We start from the raw sequence: 18,988 nt of genomic DNA on the forward strand, positions 1-18,988 counted from the left end.
CTCCTTGAACCGGCCAGGGGCGTGGGTTCGAGCCCCCTGGACGCGGTTTTTTGGTTATTTATTTTTATTGGTTTTAAAATATTAATTAATTAATTATAATTAATATTGATATCAAATAAACATTTCTTTATATAAAGCTGACATCTTAGAGTCTACGTTTTCTCATCAATAAATCTCGTTGCAAGTTTTGTATAAATATATGTATGTATGTATGTATGTATGTATGTAGTATAAGTGTATTTTAATAATAAGAAATCCACGTTAATTTATTAAAACCCAACACCAATACTGGTGTTTTCTCGTCGTTTAACGTCCTTTATAAATTTGTTTATATTAATTTTATGTATAGAAATATATTATATATATATACATATATATCATTCTTTAACAATTAGAACGGTTGTATTTTAAACGTACTAACTATACTTATAAAATTTGATTTTCGTTAATAGTCCAAGATGTATACTATATGATAGATATATATATATTAATGTTTGACTTAAATTAATTAATATATTACAGGATATATTTATATATGTAAACATTTAGTTAAATATTATTTAAATAATTATATAATTATTCAACTCATGTTTATTTAAATAATAATGATTTCATAGTAATAATAACTGTAGAGATCGATCGATCAATAACGTACTAATCACAAATCATAACTCAAATCACATCGAAACTTAACTCATTAAAGTATGTTATATCATTTATAATTAATTTATATTATTATATTTAACTAGGAATCCTTGTCGGTGTATTCTGAAGGGTTCATCTTTCTCACATCATCACTTGTTTTTCGTTCATCCGATTAGGTGAGTATCTCACTCCCCCTTTTAACTCAATTTTAACCGTTTTGGGGACTTATGTGTATTTACAGTATTTATATATTATCTAATATTCAAAACCGCAACTGTTAATCTTTGTGTGTATATCAGTTTATGCATAACTTACTATTTGCTTACTTGCTTTATTTGAACCGCATTCGGAGAGGTCCAACATATTCTCAGTCTAGTATGATCATACGACCGTCGTAGTGGCCGGCGTCCGACGCATTGACAATGGTTTCACCGACACCTCATTTTTGGTAACCAATGCCCATTCGCATGGAAACGGTTTAGCCCTTTCTTTATGGTTGATTGTTTGTGTATGTGCTATGGTTTAACTGTTTATCTCACAGGAATAGTTTGCATCTTTTTTATTTATTATATATTATTACTGTTGTGTCTTAAATTGGTGTTTTACTCGCTCAACATGTGTTGTTGACAAAAATATATTTTATACGCATTTGCAGGTTATCAGCTTGGTTGTTTAGCAAGATGAAGATCACGTAGAGATGTTTTTTAGAATACAAACTTAACTAATCATTGTTGTAATTGTTTTATACGTGATGTACTTAACTGTAATTGTTTATTTAAATATTTTTAATAGATATAATTTCCAATATTGCATGATAATAACCTTTGAAAAGCTGTGAGCAATCAGTTCCCGTCCCGACATTTCCGCCGTATGTTGGGGTGTGACATCTTACACTTTTCATATTAAGTTGTGTGTACCATATCCGGCTGATCTGCATAGAAGTGATTCTTTGTGCGAGAAACGTAATAAGTTGTGTGTTTGATTTTATTATTATTATTATTATAAACACTACTTTTAATTATATTTATGGGAGATTAAAAAAACCTATTTGATCCTTTTAAGCAATGACATCTAACTGTTTAACATAGATTTCATATTATTTGATCAATAAATAAAGTATACATACATTCAGAGGTCTCTTTTTTAATCAATTTTCACTGGACCAGCTCCTACCCACTACCTTCCGGCCACTTTCAAAGGATTTAGCATTGTTCTACTTTTTCTAAGTGGCCCAGATCATGTAATAAAAGTCACCTTTTAGTAATATAATTAATTAACTAACTAATAAAGTAAAGTCGAGAAATACCACTACAATGATGAATGGCCATTACGCGTAATTAAGTAAACAATTAGCATTGCTTTATCTTTATGATCTTTGTCTTTTTTTTATTATGCAGAAAGAACCTTTATCTTCTATAGAGTAGTAAACCGTCTACAGGATTATGAGTCTCTTATCGGTTCATATAATATTCCTTCAAGCCATGGCATTTACTTCGGCGTCATTCGTTCAAAAGAGCTTCGAGCATGATGTCTTTTTACGTTTAAGGGGTGAAGACACCCGTAAGAACTTTGTTAATCATCTCTACATGCTCTACAACGGAAAAATATTAACACTTATAAAGGTGAGCTATTTGGACTAAAAGCCATGTGTTGTGCATTTGATTTTTGTCCAATGATTGATTGACATAATTAAGTTATGGGAGGCATGAAGATTCAATCTTCTTTTATGGATGACTGAGCCATAAAAAAAGTTATATTGAAGTGTAAAATTAATAAAAAAAATTAAGCTTATATCTCCTTTTGATTCCTTAATATAAATCCTATAATTTGTATTTTGTTACAAGCCTTCTGTTGCAAGGTTTACTTTGAAAATTAAACAGTAGCTGACTAAAAGAATTATTTAACATATTTATTTGGAGCAAAAGTAATAATTTAAGGGGTGCGATCTTCATACACCACCCCTATGGTAACTGTGCAGGCCTATATGACACGCATAGTCCTATGCGAGTCATATAGGTCTTCAACAACTCAGGTATACAGCCCGTATAGCCCTATACGAGCCTCGTATCCATGGTGATGTATGAAGATGTTTTGCCTAATTTAATTCCCTACATTTTTTTTTGCCATGAATAGTCAGTTTAGAAGTCGTATCTTATCTTCACCAAAAAAGGGGCTTCACTCCTCAACCTAAGTGAACGTACATATTTTCCACTCAAATATCCAACTCTTGAAGGCATATTCGATCATCTCTTACAAGTTTATTTGCAATCAGATCATACAAATTTCATTGCATTCGATCATTGAAGCTTACAATCAATGGCGTCTACTTCAATTTCATCCGTTCAAAAGTACTTCAAGTATGATGTCTTTATAAGTTTCAGGGGTGAAGACACACGTAAGAACTTTGTTGATCATCTCTATCATGCTCTTCACCAGAAAGGCATTATAACTTACAAAGATGATGAAAAAATCAAGAAAGGGGAAAGGATTAAGGAGCAACTCGTCAGATCCATTGAAGGCTCTGAGATTTTACATAATAGTTTTCTCCAAGAACTATGCAGCTTCATCATGGTGCTTAGACGAACTCGTAAAGATCATGGAGTGCCAGAAGACGATGGAGCAGACTGCTTACCCCATCTTCTATGATGTAGAGCCCACTGAAGTCAGGCACCAAAGTGGGGTAGTTGGAGAAGCCTTTGCGAAACATGAAAAGGGCAGTTGGAGCTCTGCTCTACCTCTCCAACGTCTTTTTTATATTGTAGCATCTTGTTGTAACAGATCTTCTTCTTCAATATTGAACGGTTTCATAGACGATCTGGTAGCATCTTTATATATGTATTTGTTCTACTTATATTATTCAGTGAATGATTTGTGTTTTATAGTAGAAGAAGTTTCTGATTCAAATATTTTGTCATTGTTTTGTTAAAACTTGTCCATATCATTTCGCACTTTGCCAAACAGGAAAATGAAGATGATGTTGGAAAATGGAGGAATGCTCTGAATGAAGTGGCGGGGTTGGCGGGGATGGAGTTGAAGAACACTTTCAATGGGTATTCTTCATTTTTTTTCTTTCAAATTTGTGTTTAATAGGTACATCAATGTCATCTCATGTTTCATGTAGGATTCCGAGTAATCTAATTGAATCTTATTTAACATAGGCATGAAGCCAAATTTATCCAACAAATTGTTCATGATGTTTCACTAAAGCTACGCTTCACTAACCCATGTGATGATGGGAAGTTAGTAGGCATGGAGACCCGGGTGAAGGATGTAGTTTCATCTTTAGAAATTGGTTCCGATGATGTCCGCATGATAGGGATCAAGGGGATGGGAGGTGGTGGAAAGACAACTTTGGCGAGAGCTGTTTTTGATCATATTTCCATTTGGTTTGAGGGTAAAAGCTTTGTTGAGAATGTGAGGGAAGTTTCAAAAGGCTCGCTGTCTGGTTTGAAGGAATTGCAAAAACAGGTCCTTTCAGCTTTGTTAAATGATCAAATCGTAGCTAGTGTTTCTGATGGGAAAAGTATAATGAAAAAGATTATGCCTAGTACAAAAGTTCTTCTTGTTCTAGACGATGTGGATGATATAGAGCAACTTGAGGCGTTAGCAGGTGAGCTCACTTGGTTTAAGCCAGGAAGTAGAATCATCATTACAACAAGAGATGAGCAAGTATTGGTAGCACACCGAATAAAATTTATTCATGATGTCAATTTGTTATCGGATCATGAAGCAATTTGCCTCTTCAGTGCATTTGGGAAAGAGATTCCTACTCAAGGGTATGAAGAGCTATCAAGAAAAGTTGTACATTATGCTGCCGGTCTTCCTTTAACTATCAAAGTTTTGGGTTCACATCTTTGTGATAGAAGTGAGCATGAATGGGCAGATGCGATAGAAAGACTAAAAACAATTCCGTTGGACAAGACTTGAAAAGATTGGAAATAAGTTATAATGGTCTAGAGAATGATCAGAAAGAAATATTCCTAGATGTTGTATGCTTATTGAAATATGAAAAAAAAGACCATGCAGTTAGAATACTTGAAAGTTGTGGATTTAATGCTCACATTGGTTTAAGTGTTCTTGTGCAGAAATCATTGATAACTATTTCTAATTTTGACCGCTTGGGTTTCCATGACCATATTCAAGAAATGGGTTGGAATATTGTCCGGCGTTTTCACCCTAATGAGCCTAGCCGACATAGTCGATTATGGATTAAAGAGGAAGTTGAAGATATATTGATTAATGAATCGGTAAGTTTCAAGTTTATACGCATTGTGGAGGACTAGAACATTTTATTTTTTTTGTGATTAAAGATTCACATGAGCTTTTATTTATAGGGTACCGAAGAAACAAAATGTATAAAATTGGAGTGTCACGATGTCGATCCAACAATTATTTTGAAAGGTCTAAGAAAGATGAAAGAACTTAGATTTATTTACATGCCATATGGACCTAGAGAATGGAAAGTTTATGAAGTTGGCGAATACTTACCTGATGCTTTGCGATCTCTATGTTGGCATAGATACCCTTTTTGGTCTTTACCCAAAACATTTAGAGCAAATAAGCTTGTTAACCTTGAAATGTGTCAGGGAAATATTTCTCAACTCTGGGAAGTGGGAGAAAGAAAGGTAGAATAATGCAAGATTGAATGATTGGTTTGCATGGTTCTTTATTATGCTCATTGTTTTTTTCACTACACTGATATTCATCTTTCTTGTTTCTTCTTAATTATAATAGGTTTTTTATAAGCTCAGATACCTCAACCTCAGCTGGTCAAAGTTGAAAAGCTTTGACCTTGGGATGACTCCACATCTCGAGAAGTTAGTTCTTGAAGGATGTCATGACTTTGTAGTACTCCACATGCTCAATGAATGTCCCAATCTCAAATTCCTCAACCTCTCTCATTCTAAGGTGAGTAACCTTAACCTCGGGAAGACTCCACATATAGAGGAGTTAATACTTGTAGGATGTTCTTATCTTCAAGAAATTCATGCTCCAGTCAGCTGCCTAAAAAAGCTTCTCTACTTAAACTTAAAAGGTTGCTTGAGGTTTGATTATTTTTTGGTTGACAAACCGATTGTATTTCCTAGTCAGGATTCTTTAGCCAAGTTAAAATTGTATGCAATGCCCCTAGATATGTGTCCACTACATCCTAACAGCGCTATGCCAAAGTTTCAGTTTAGATGCGAATACGATGAACCTCTACCCTCATCGATTGGAAATCTTGAGAAGCTTCTTTCTTTTGGTCTATGTTCTTGCACAAACCTTGAGTCTTTTTCAACAACTATATGTGGTTTACGACAGTTAAGAGAGCTTACACTTAAAGGCAAAATTCCTAAGGTGCCCAAGGATCTGGACCGGATACAATGCCTTGAAAAGCTATGTTTTGTGAGTATTGAAGAGATTAAGCAGCTTCCAGATAGCATTTATATGTTAAAACATCTGAAATCACTTAAAATTGACTATTGTTTGCTTCTAGAGCATTTACCCAAAGATCTTGGCAGATTAGAGTGTTTAGAGGAGTTACACCTGATGGATTGCATATCCTTACGAGATATTCCGAACAGTATCTGTAAGATGAAAAGTTTGACGTGTCTAGATCTCTCTGGTTGTCATCAAATTGAGCAATTGCCTGAGGAACTTGGATGTTTAGAACGTTTAGAGAAGTTAGACCTAAGCTATTGTAGATCCTTACGAGATATCCCGAGTAGTATCTCTAAGACAAAAAGTTTAAGATATTTAAATCTCTTCGGTTGTCATCAGGTTGAGAAATTGCCAGAGGATCTTGGGTGTTTAGAATGTTTAGAGAAGTTAGACCTTAAGGAATGTATATCCTTACGAGATATCACAAACAGTATCTGTAGGATGAAAAGTTTAACATATCTTGATCTCTCTGGTTGCCATCAAGTTGAGAAACTACCAGAGGAACTTGGTTGTTTAGAACATTTAGAGATGTTAGACCTAAGCTATTGTAGATCCTTACTATATATTCCGAACGGTATCTCTAAGATGAAATGTTTAACATATTTAAATCTCTCCGGATGTCATAAAATTAATAAATTACCAGAGGAACTTGGGCATTTAGAATGTTTAGAGAAGTTAGACCTAAAGGAATGTAGATCCTTACGTGATATCCCAAACAGTATCTGTAAGATCAAAAGTTTAACATATTTGAATCTCTTCTCTTGTAATCAACTTGAGAAATTGCCCGAGGAACTTGGATATTTAGAACGTGTAGAGAAGTTAGACCTAAGCCAGTGTAGATCCTTAAAAGACATCCCCAACGGTATCTGTAAGATGAAATGTTTAACATATTTAAATCTCACGAAGTGTCATCAAGTTGGGAAATTGCCTGAGGAACTTGGGAGTTTAGAATGTTTGAAAGTGTTGAATTTAGACGGTGCGGGCATAAGTCATCTTCCACAGAGTATTTATCATATGGAAGGTCTGCATATTTATGGATCCAAGGGGCAGCTTGAGTCTTATGGTTTTTCATCCTTGACAGAACAACTGTGGAACACATACTATGTAGAGCTGTAAATTAGATTCAAAGTCCAGCCGCAGAAAATTTGAATTTGTGATTTATAGAATGTAACCGGGACTTTATGTTAGATTTTTACATCGTTTGAAATTTTTAATTGTTCTTTCCAGCCAGATATTAGTATAGTCTGGGCTTGATATGAAATTTTTAATTCACTATGACTGTGACGTTCTGTTCTCTTTAACTGACTTTAATCTTGAATGGAATTATGTTTTAGGTTTTTCATTTTTGATAATTTTGTTTAGGGTGATTAATATCTTAAAGTTTTTTGCCATGTATTATTAAAATGCCTTTGAAAAAATAATTATCATAATGTAATCCGATTTTGGAGACCCAATCGATTTAATCATGGATTCAAGCAAGTGGATGTTAAATTGAGTACAGTTAGGGGAGAGATGAATTGCCAATAACTGATTCTCCACAATCAACAAGCAATTCTTGATAATAAACTGCGGGCACACGCATGATGTAATATTTTGTACGAGTCAAACCGAGTTGGATAAAACTGAGATCACTCCAAAATATTTCTTCCATGAATTTAATTTCTTACAACTAGTTGGTACAAGTAGTTTGATGAAGTTCTTAATTTTTCAATAAAATGATTTGAATGGTGTTATTCGTTAATAAAATAAAAATAATCTGAAACACATGATACTATGATAGTATGATGTTGCTTCTCACTATAAAAATCCCGCCCGAATGGTTTCCTCTTCTGATCGTTAAAAACGCAGCGGCAAAGTCTAGATTTGGATCAAAACCTGTGAAACCGAACTGAACTGCTCAAATTGGCGGTTAACTGACCAAAACAGGTTTCAAACCGAACCGGTTGACTTTTTGTTGACCAAACCGAACTGGTTTTCACTTTGGAACCGGTTTGTGCACCTCTAGTACAACTGCTGACACTAAAAGGGAACTTTTACATTAAACTTAATCGTCTCAAGTTTTTCGTGATTAGTGTTCACTTTAGGCATCATGTATCTGAAGTAGGACATCATATTAGAAATTGATTGTAACAATTCTGAATTTCCGATTCCAAGGAACTTGTAAATTAAGTTCTAGAGGATAAATATTTTAGTGCTTTCTGTTTTTTTTCTTTTCTTCTGTAGTTTAGATGACTGTGGAATTAGTATAGATGTTTCTTGTTTGTACGATTATTTTGCATATTGGACTAATCAGTTTGGAAAAGGATAAGCTACTTTTAAACTGATTTTCAGAAACCGATCATTTTACTCTAAAATGATCAAGTAATCATCTTTTATTTCACAGTAATCAGATGTTCAGTTTGAGTATGCAATTCCAAACACCGCCTTTTTAAGAATGAAGAACGACTATATGCACAAATATTGACACTCTAATATCACAAACAGGCAACATGCTAACACAGTACATTGCATTGTTACACCATTTCTCAAATGAGTTTTACATTCACACCAAGTATGTTATTATGTTGTATGTATGCATGCAAAATCTCTTATTTGTTTATATTATTACATTAGCTCAAAACCACATCGAACTGCACCACGCGCACCTCTAGTAAACACAACATTCTTCTACATTATGTTTCCAAAATATGTTTCTCTGTTACATGTTATCTTAGAAGTAAAAAAAAAAAAAAAAAACAGGTGACCGATTCGCGTTATGTGACAGGAATGGGAGAGGCAAAAGCCCGGTAGGAGGCCCGATATCTTTCCTCAGTTTAGTCAACCGGTAGTGGGTCGTAAATCGTTTTATTATTATTCTTTTTTAGCCGGTAGTTAGGGGTGTGAATTTGTGATACGTCGTGAATGTAACACGAATTTCGTGGGTTTGGATTTAGTATAAAAATGTCAGTTTCGTGTCAAATCCAGTAGAATGTTTTGTTAAACGTGTTGTGTTTGTCGACCGGCTGTTTGGTCAAAATTGAGTCAAAGTAAGAATTATATTCCTTGTTTTTTTGTTTGTAACTAAACCGATTTGTTTTTGGTTTGAAACTAACCAATTTGTTTGTTTTTATTAGTTTGGTTGGTAAATGTTATTTATGTTTGGATTAGACATGGAAAAACGAGTGGGTCGGTTTGGGTGACGGGTCATACCGCGCTCTAGAACGAACTGATTAAACTTGTTTAATTTGGTTCCAGTTAGAACGGGTTAATGCCAAAACAGGTTTGGGTCAAAGTGAAAACAAGCAGATTTATCATCAAACTACAAAAATCAAAACCGTTACTACTTGACTACTAATGTCAAGCACATTGCAGATCAACAAACTTAAATGTGGTTATTCCATCCATTTAGAGGTGTTCAAGGTTCCGTGTGTTTTGTCACCTGCGGATATTATTTTCACACGTCTCGGTGCTACTGATCGTATAATGACTGGTGAAAGTAAGTTACTACCTGAACGGACACAAGTGGAGCATGTGCATGTTCGTTTGTTTAATTTTAACTGATCAAACGAATGAATGATCGAACACGAACATCTAAAGAACAAGGTTTTCTTGTTCGTGTTAGTTCGTTAAGAAAACGAATGTGTTCATGCTCGTTTTCGTTAGTTCGGTAACAATATAAACAGACGATTCAAGAACGTGAACGGACATAACTGAGCTAAAACCAATAAAAGTAAATGTGAACAATTTATTGGGCTTAAAAAGTTATTAAAACTAGCCTAAGTTAACGAATGTAAACGGACGAACTTAAACAAATGCAAATGTAGAACGTAAACAAAGGAACCTTCATGTTCACGAACATAGATGAACAAATAAGACATTGTTCATGTTTGTTCATTAACTCATTTAACCAAATGAACACAAACTTTTGTTCATGTTCGTTCGTTTACTATATAAACGAACTTCTTGCCACATGGTTTACAAACGAATCACCGAACTTTCGGTTTGTTTACAATCCTACAGGTTATTATTAGAATAATATAATTTTTGTAATCATATTTGGCACACTAATTGCTTATAAAAATATATATTTTGATACCTTTGAAGTGTCTGCTTGTTAATTTGTTAACTTCTTAACCTCTTCCTCTTTTGTTAGGTACCTTCTTGATTGAATGTACAGAAACAGCATCGGTTTTGCAAAACGCAACTCAAGATTCTCTTGTTATACTTGATGAGCTGGGCCGAGGAACGAGCACTTTTGATGGATATGCTATTGCTTATGCTGTGAGTATACTTTCTTTTAAACTTTACAAAGAGTTTAGATTCGGCTTTCGTCTCTTAGGTTTGCCATATTTAACTACTTGACTGCGAAGACCATATTTTTTTGGTTGTATTCTCATGGCATGTGATTTCCAACTTTTAACCATTTTCATCTTTTTACTAGCTGTTAAGTACAAGGGCATTTTAGTCATTTTTATCTCAGGGCCTGTTTTGGTTAATTTAAATTGGTATAACAGTGTTATTATAATTATTAATAGCATAAATAATTATATTTAGTTATATCGATTATATTCAACAAAACAGTCCTTTAGATGAAATGGCTTAAATTCTCTTCTACTGAACAGTAAAATCTAACGGAGTTAGCAAAATGGACGAACATGGTTAAAATTTTGAAACCACGGGCCATGGAAAGACAAAGAAATGGCCTCGGTAAGTAGTTAAAAACTTAAAATGGACAAAACTCAGACGCGAAAACCAAACTTAACTCTTTTTAAAAAAGGCTACATGCTGCTAAAATGAGTGGTTTAGGAGAAATATTTTCAGATACACGATGGATATATATTGCATTTAAACGCAATTTTTTTTGACATAAAACAGAATTTGAAAAAAAAGTTTTAGAATTAAACAAGTTAAATGCGTCAACCAGTGAACCTATTAGGTCGACCAAACACGTTTAACCAGAAACTGGCCTAAATTGTTTAGACTAAACCCAAACCCGTGTCATCTAAGTTATTCACACCCTTGTTTATAATGCAGGTGTTTCGTCATCTCGTTGATAAAGTAAACTGCCGATTACTATTCGCAACACATTACCACCCACTCACAAAAGAATTCGCAACCCACCCACACGTTACATTACAACACATTCAAACCCATATCCAACACTTCGTCATCACCCGACCAAGAGTTAGTTTTCCTCTACCGTCTAACTGCAGGCGCCTGCCCAAAAAGCTATGGTATGCAAGTGGCATTAATGGCAGGAATCCCCAAAACAGTGGTGGAGTCCGCCGCGAAGGCCGCAGAGGTTATGAAAACGAAGATTGGAGTGAGTTTTAAGTCGAGTGAACAACGGTCGGAGTTTTCGACATTGCATGAGGATTGGTTGAAAACTATTTTAAGCGTTGCGGATGGTGATGGAGTTAGTGATGAAGATGATGTGTATGATACATTGTTTTGTTTGTGGCATGAGCTTAGATGCTCTAAGGAAAAGCTGTGAGGTTAATGAGAGTGAATGGTGGAAGTATGTTATTATAAGCAAATGGTTTCATGAATTTGCTTTGGGTTTTGAGGTGTTTTGTTTATAATGGAAAGTTTATGATTAGCTTATGTAGTAGAGACTAGAGAGATGTGGGCAGATTAACATATGAAAGTAAGTATTTTTGGTACTGTTCGAACTTCATTTTTGATTCGGCAAAGACAAGGGGAGGGGGAAGACTGATAAAGGGGGGTTAGTTGCAGAGATATATGAAAGGACAAAACTACCACACATGCGCCTCACGTGATGGGATTTAACTGACTTTTTCTAACCCAGTTAGCGTAAAGGACAAAACTTGTAGGAAAAAAAGTTTAAAGTACACCGCATGCAAGAAAACTAAAAAAAGGACACGAACCGTAATTCGTCTTATTTTAAAGTACAAAATTTGTAATTCTGTCAAAAAAGAAATCAAAATCTTTTCAAAACAAGGGGAATCGAACGTTGGTAATTGGAAAAGGCAAAACTAGCCAAAAAAATTGCCACTGCAACAAAGCGATATTTTGTGTAAAACATTCAAGTAAAATTAATATATTTGTATAGTTTTTGAAAATGGAGGCCTTAAAAATTTGGGGCCCCAAAGCCCTAGCTTTGGTTGGTTAGTCATTTAGGCTGGCCCTGATTAGACCGATCAATGATGGAGATTCGGAATTGAAAGATTGAATGGCTTTTACTTGACTATAAAATGTTAAAAATTAGGGTTAATTTGAACGAGTCAACAAGTGAGCTAAAGTTGGCTCATTACAATCCTAGCCAGCTTGGCTAAGTTCTTTCTGTAACGAGCCAATTTCTAGATAGTTTTTTCCGACTATTTTCTTAGCAAGTTTCGAGCCACAAACAAAAAGCAAAATAAAACCTTCCTACTAAGATAGTAGCAAGGGCTATACCACAAACAAACCAAAAAAGAGACTACAACACCATCACTTTCCACCTAGTCCAATCTAGACTTAAAACAATTCATCCTATTTATTATTCATAAAAAAACTTAAAAGCTTTATGTAACCGGACATTATATCAATCTTTACCCGTTTGTTTTTGAAGATGAACTCGTTTCAAGCTTTTCATAAACACAAAATAGGAGCCATCACAATGGAATAGGCCATTTTTCTTTTATGCTCCACCTCTAGAACTTGTTTAACAACCACAAAATAACCCTAGAACATCTTTGACATGGAAAGTTTGAATGTTACATTACCTACCAATTCTTTGCCACACCACGCTTGCAACGTAGCATGATTCAAGTCTATGGTCAATCGACTCCCCAACCGCTAATATATACAACATCTACATAACATTACTAGTTTTAAAACCCTTGTGATACATGAAAAACTTAAAAGAAATACAATTAAACTGTAGAAATTAAGTGATTTAAACTATGTTTTATCAAGTTAAATGGTTTTATAAGTTCAAATTAAATTTTCTAGTGTAATATTCACACGAATAAGTGACATATTCTCATGCAATTTCTTCATAATCAAGGAAAAGATGCACATAATGAATTTATAAATGTAATTATGTTTTTAATAGAATGACAAATTCTAACATAAGATTATAATATGTTTCATTATGAAAATCACATATAAAACCAGCAGTAATAAAACACACTTTTGTATTACAGTTTCGAAACAGAAGAATGGAAACTCCTAGAGATCCAAATAAAATTATTATTTTTTCATAATTATTTTTTGTCTTTAGTATGACCTATAAATTTATTAAATTTTATCACATTCATCTCTCACACTTAACAATGTATATGAATTGATTTAATAGAAAAAATATGATTTCATTAAAGATATAAATATTTTGGTTATATTGATATAAATACCTGCATCTTTTTAATCCCTATAATTTATGTAATTTATTATTTGATTAAATGATAGATTGATATATTTTGATTAAACCGACATAAATATATATTTTCAGTAAATATAGAAAAGTATTTTAAACTACAAAATTACGCTAAAAATGAATATCTAAATAACATGTGTTCTTAATTATTTTATACTAGCTACGTGCCCGCGCGATGCGGCGAGGGTATGCACGCAAACATAACATTGAATGCGTAACCGGTGTTACCGTGTGACTTCACATTGATCAGGTATTTTAAAGAAGCGTTAGAGATGGGGAAAATGAATAATAGAAAAGTTAGGTTAGCGGTTATTGATCATATAACGTCGGTCGTTAAGGAGTTGGTTAGGTTATGTCGAAACGAAGGCGTCGAATGTGATTTTTACACTAGTAATTTACATAAGTGGATGTTTTGTCCGCCGTCGGTGGCTTTTCTATACGTTGTCTTTTTTAAATGTTATATATATATAATTACTGCTTCAAATATGATTACAAAACCAACACATTTTTAAAAAATGCACTGAGGCGTCTTTTGACCCTTATTTAGCTATAGACGAGTCTTTTGGCTGTTTTGGGTATTTGACAAAAAAGCTGTTTTTTTCCCCAAATCATTCAGTCATTTGATCAGTTAGGGTGAAACATTTATCTAACTCAGTCTTAGGCCTTATTAATACTGGAAGTGTCGATATGCTTCAAGAATGAATTCTTTAAGTTGCCAATGTTTTAAAAAAAAATTGTTTGTTTTTTTAATCATTTTTATTAAATATACTATACTAATTACTAGATAATAATATGACTACTAACATGTTTATCAATTCTTTGTATGCAGCCTGGATGTAAGATTAGCGAGTTACTGTTGACGTTTACAATAATGCTTCTGTTGCAGAGGATTAGACAACAACAATATCCTGAAGGTAACAAATCCTGTAGAACATGATGAAGTAGATTATTCATCTGGTAATTGCTGTTTAGCTTTTAAACTGTACACACGACCAAATCACCTCCATTCACCTCGTTAGCGAAAAAAAGAAAAAAGTTACGAAAATAGTCATTTGACTTTTTATTTTTAATTTCTAATAAATTTCACCAATCACAATCATAAAAAGACACGTGGCACCACTAACTAATTAGAACATTCTAAAATGCCGAGTGAAATCTCCTCTGTCACTTTTTACATTTTTTTAACAAAATCTTTCTTTTTAATTTTGCAGCCTCTGCATTTGCCACGTTAGGAAAAATGCCAAAATTATAGAATTTGCCATTTCATTCTTACTCTACTCTGCTAAAGGATCCAAACGGTTGCGTCAGATTTAGATCTGTTGTGTTTTTTTTATGAAAGACCAACTAACAATTTTATTAACAAAACTAGCGAGACACTAGAACCACCAAAAAGACACCAACACCAAACAAGAACTATCGTCACAGAAAACAACAGCAAACCAAACCTACAAACAACATACAACAAACAAGTCCCAAACACAAACGAAAACTACACTTTGAATCAACTCCAATCCTCCCAAGTAAGCCCTTTGTTTCTCCCCCAATGCTCAATCCAAAGAAATCCCAACACTTTTATCTCCTCCACCAAGCTTGATATCTGAGTCGGGGTCCCTCTATGAACCATAGCATTTCTTTTTTTCCACAAACACTACGTCGCAACCAAACACACCGCATGAAACACTGAGGGTTTATCCTTCTTAAACGTCGAGTATTTATGGTTTCCCAACAAGTCACGAAAGCTAAACAAAAGAAAGAAGGCACCTTACACCATTGGGCAAGTACGCTCCACATAGACTGTGCGAGACCACAAGAGATGAACACATGTTCAACCGTTTCCTCTACCTCCCCACAAAACGGACACATATTCAAGGCCACCGCGATATTTCTTCTAACCAAAGCATCAAAAGTTGGTAACCGACCCAACAACGCCCTCCAAGCCACAAAACTAACTTTTTTCGGGACCAAGCGGTTCCACTCGAAATTATAATCAGGCGCAACATAAGAATTCAATATGACCATTTCCTTCACACCTCTAACGGAAAATCCTCCTCATAAGTCCACATAACAACATCCTCCTCATTATTAAGTATCACCCCTTGGCAAATCTGAAGCAACCCTCTCAACTCCTCAACCTCTTCCACCCCAGTCGGCTCTCTAGACCAATCCCATTGACCGCATATCCAACCGTCAATCATGAACAACCGATCTGCTACATTACACCCTTTAGACTTTTCCAACCCAAAAAGTTTTGGAAACCGAACACCCAACGATCCTGACCCGGTCCAATTGTCTAACCAAAACCACGTCTTTCTACCGTTTTTCACCATGTGTTGGAAACAACTTCCCAACTTGATACCAGCCACTCTTAAAACCGAATCAATTTTCACTATACGACTACACAGACCTGGGTTCGACAGTTTGGCTGGGATGCTCCACCAAGATCTAGAGGAATGGTGTAACACCCAAATAACCTTCCACCATAACCTAGCTTTCTCATTTTTAAACCTCCACCACCACTTTGCTAAAAGAGATACATTTACATCCTTCAGACGCCCGAGACCCAACCCGCCATACTCAATCGGAGCCACAACCTTGTCCCACGCCACCCAATTAATTTTGGCCTTTTCTTCTGATCCACCCTAGAAAAACATCCTCCTCAGTATTTCATGCTTATCTATAACGGCTTCGGGAGCTTTAAATAACGAGAAGTAGTAAGTCGGTAAAGAGTTCAGAACCGACCTAATCACCGTGACACGACCTCCAAACGAAAGATTTTTGGCCTTCCACCTAGACAAAAGCTTCTTGAACACCTCAACCACGTGATCCCAAGCAATAATGCCACTCATGTTTTTTCCAACTAGAATACCAAGGTGTATAAATGGTAACTCCCCAACCTTGCATCTTAGAGTTTTTGCCATCAGATCCAACTCAGCCCCAACTACCTTAGTTCCGAAAATCTGCTCTTTAGAAAGATTTATTTTCAAACCCGAGACCATAAAAAAGACCTCAAAATTCTGCCTAATTTACGTACATTCCCGATATCCCAATCACCAACAAAAACCACATCATCAGCGTAAAGGAGATGAGTAATAACCGGTACCGACAACCCACATTTCAACCCATTAAACCAACCCTTTCAGCAGCCCTCTTCTTCAAGCTCGTTAGCTCTTCCATTGCAATTATAAATAAAAATGGTGATAAGGGATCACCTTGTCTTAAGCCACGAGAATAGTGGAATTCACGGGTTGGCGATCCATTTAGTAAAACTGAAGCCCGACTCGCCGAAAGAATGGCCAAAATCCACATGCGCCATCTCTCCGGGAAGTTCATTTGGTCCAAAACTAAATCCAGAAATCTCCAATTAAGCGAGTCACATGCTTTCTCAATATCAACTTTAAAGATCCATCCCCGTTTCTTAGATTTATTCAGCCAAGTCAAAACTTCATTAAGGATTAATGGGCCATCAAGGATACTACGGTTTAAAATAAAAGCTAACTTGCCAATCCCCTTTTTAACCTACCTACCAACACCTTCGATATCACCTTGTTTTTGCATCCAATGAGGCTAATAGGATGGAACTCATTTAGGGAAGCCGGATCCTTAACTTTCGGAATTAAAGCAATAAACGACGATAAACATCCGAAGCTAAACGAATTGGCGTAGAAATATTCTTCAAAAACTTTGAGCAAATCCCCTTGAAAACAGTTCCAAAACCTTTTCAAGAACTTGAATTTAAATCCATCCGGCCCCGGTGCTCGGCCCCCCTCTCAATCCCACACTGCGTCTTTTATCTCCGACAACGTAAACGGGGTTACCAACGCATCCGCCTCCGACCCATCTAACCTGCTAATATTATACAAAAGCACTCATGGTCTGTTTCTCACCGGTTCATGAAGCCGAACTTGGAAGAAATCAAACGCTAATTCTTTTAATAAGGCCGGATTTGAAACCCACACACCTTCCGCTTGTAAGCTATGAAGACGGTTACTACTTAAATTTGCATTTATAACACTCTAAAAATACTTGGTATTCTCATCTCGATCTACAGCCCACCGAACCCTCCACTTTCGTCTAAGATCCCGTTGTTCCAATTTTCGACCCCTTTCACAAAAGCCAAACACTCCAACCTCTCCTCTATCTCCTCCTCCGACATGGGTCTACTCTCCCCCACCAATTCCAACTTTTTAAAGTCTCTTTCTTGACAGCAAAAATCACAAACTAAAACACACATGCCCAGGATCAACCTCCTGACCTCCAATAGCTCTGGCAAAATTTTCTTCTCTCCGCAGAGTCATTCGGAGCATAAACATTGACGATACTCAACAAACAACCCAACGGTTTTATAATCCCACTAGTAACCAAGTTTCTACGGTGTTTGAACGAACATGTTTTAGAAAAATATGAGGGATCCCACAAACTAAGAATACCTCCCGACCTACCAACAACATCCACCGAGTCAAATTCACATATCGATCTTCCACATATCGATCTTCCACAAAATATGTTACAATAAATGATCTTCCACCTTCCACAAAATAGAAAGTCTAGAGAAGCTATCTTTGTGGTGGCAAAAGTTTCAGCATCTTCCGGATAGCATTTGTCTATTGAAAAATCTGAAATCACTTGAACTTTATTTATGTCTGGCTCTTGAGCAGTTACCTGGGAATATATGCAGATTAGAGTGTTTAGAGGTGTTACGCATAATTGGTTCTGAATCGTTACGAGATATTCCTAGCACAATATGTAAGATGAGATGTTTAAAACATTTAGTGCTCTCCAATTGTAAAAATATTAAGAAATTGCCAGAGGAACTTGGGAGTTTAGAATGTTTGAAAGAGTTATGGATAAAAGGTACCGACATAAGTCTTCTTCCGCAAAGCATTTATCAGTTGAAAGGTCTGCGTATTTGTGGGTCCAGGGAACAACTTGAGTCGTATGGTTTTACATCAGTCATTGATTCTGTTGTGGAAGTCAGTTTAGAATACGCGTACATAGAGCTGTGAATAAGACGTTGACTCAGTTAGTCCAGCGCCTAATATCTTAATCAGGTGAGAACGCTACATCAAAACTCCTCATTATTATTTTTAATCTCTGATCATGTCAAAAACATATATGCAGTAGGTTATACTTACAATCAATTTACAATTAATCATGAATGCTTGTATTTAATAATGGTGTTTGTTTACACTGGTGATTATGAGGCTGAACTGAATCAAATTCTACATAATCATGAATGCTCGATGAAATGCACGTGTGAGAATTTCTTAATATATCTTTTCTGATTTTATTACCTTCTTCATACATTCCCCGTAAAACATTAGTTGTGCCTTCATCATATTTGTTGGGTTAATTGGTTCGTTTACGGTCACAGATTAAAGGGTTAATGGGTCAGCTGTTGTGGGAATAAGAGCAGACCGAGTTTGTTGGATTTAGTAATGGATGTTAGGGTGCACGTTGGGTAAAAGAATCAGTCAGTTACTTGTACTGATTCGTTAGGATCGAAATTAGTAGTTAATAGTTTTATTATCCACTGTTTTTTATTTGTTTAATTAAAATAGTACCCCT

At 35.3% G+C, this 18,988-nt stretch overlaps 1 pseudogene; it reads left to right on the plus strand.

Annotated features, from left to right (window-relative positions):
* Positions 1-2,961: 2,961 nt before the first annotated feature.
* LOC143598652 (TMV resistance protein N-like) lies at positions 2,962-18,640 on the plus strand (annotated as a pseudogene).
* Positions 18,641-18,988: the final 348 nt, after the last annotated feature.

Source organism: Bidens hawaiensis, unplaced genomic scaffold (assembly GCF_021521415.1).
Source record: "Bidens hawaiensis isolate Kalapana, Puna unplaced genomic scaffold, B.hawaiensis_p1.1 tig00001904_1, whole genome shotgun sequence".
NCBI lineage: Eukaryota > Viridiplantae > Streptophyta > Magnoliopsida > Asterales > Asteraceae > Bidens > Bidens hawaiensis.